We start from the raw sequence: 1,057 nt of genomic DNA, 5'->3' as shown, positions 1-1,057 counted from the left end.
TTCTATTGATAAATATTATTTTAAACAATTTTATTGAAATTAAAAATGAAAAAAATATAATAAAAATTATATTATAATTTGACTATTTTTTATTTGTTTAGTTATTATTTTTTGGTTAATTTTAATAAATTTTATTTTTCAAGAAAAAAAAAGTCAAGAAGGATAGCTCACCGGTTCACTAATCTGCCATAAAATATAACGAATTAGCATTTTAAATTTATATTAATTAACTGAACAAATCTAAAGCGAAGCAGGATGGGTTAAAGTGGACCAACCCACTTTACTACCCCTAATCTTTTAGAACCGTCTTACACCTTTTTACGACCGTGTGGACCACAGAACGACATCCTTCACCTAAATATCTCTCACCTTCGACGCCACCATTCAATTTCATAAACGGTTTTATATCAACGTTCAAAAGTCTTATGTCATGGAGTCACTAATCCAAAAAATTTAAGTTGATAAAAGAAGATAAAATAAATAATTATATCTCTCATCTTTTTTTAAATAAAAATATTTTTTAAATTTGTTTGATTTTTGTTTAAGTTGTTTTTTTATATTATTTGTCTTATACTATTTTTTTACTTTTGAGTTTATCAAAGATCGAACTCTAAATCTTTCGAACATAAAACTCTGATATTATGTTATGAAATCACTTATCTCAAAAATTTAAGCTAGTAAAAAGAGATAATATGAATAATTATATATGATTATATATATTTTTGTTTATTGTTCAAAAGCATGAACACACTTTAATCAATCTTAAATGCTGGACCAAATTTATTTGGATAATTTTTTCTCAACATAATTTTACCATCAAATTTTCATTTACTTGAAGCAATATTTTGTGACTTTTGTTTTCAATTTTTACCGTTAAAAATTTATTAAATTTATTCTCTCAATTACCTCTCTTCATTCACCTTCCTTAGCACGGTCATCTTTATTTTATTTTATAACTACTCTTCTTCACCTTCTGTAATTAAATTAGTGTTATATTTATATTTATATGTTGCAGTATATTTTTGTATTTTGTGTATTTTATTATTATTTTTATTTT

Source organism: Arachis ipaensis, chromosome B05, assembly GCF_000816755.2.
Source record: "Arachis ipaensis cultivar K30076 chromosome B05, Araip1.1, whole genome shotgun sequence".
NCBI lineage: Eukaryota > Viridiplantae > Streptophyta > Magnoliopsida > Fabales > Fabaceae > Arachis > Arachis ipaensis.
The sequence above is the reverse complement of the archived record's forward strand: the minus strand, read 5'-3'. Positions refer to the sequence as shown.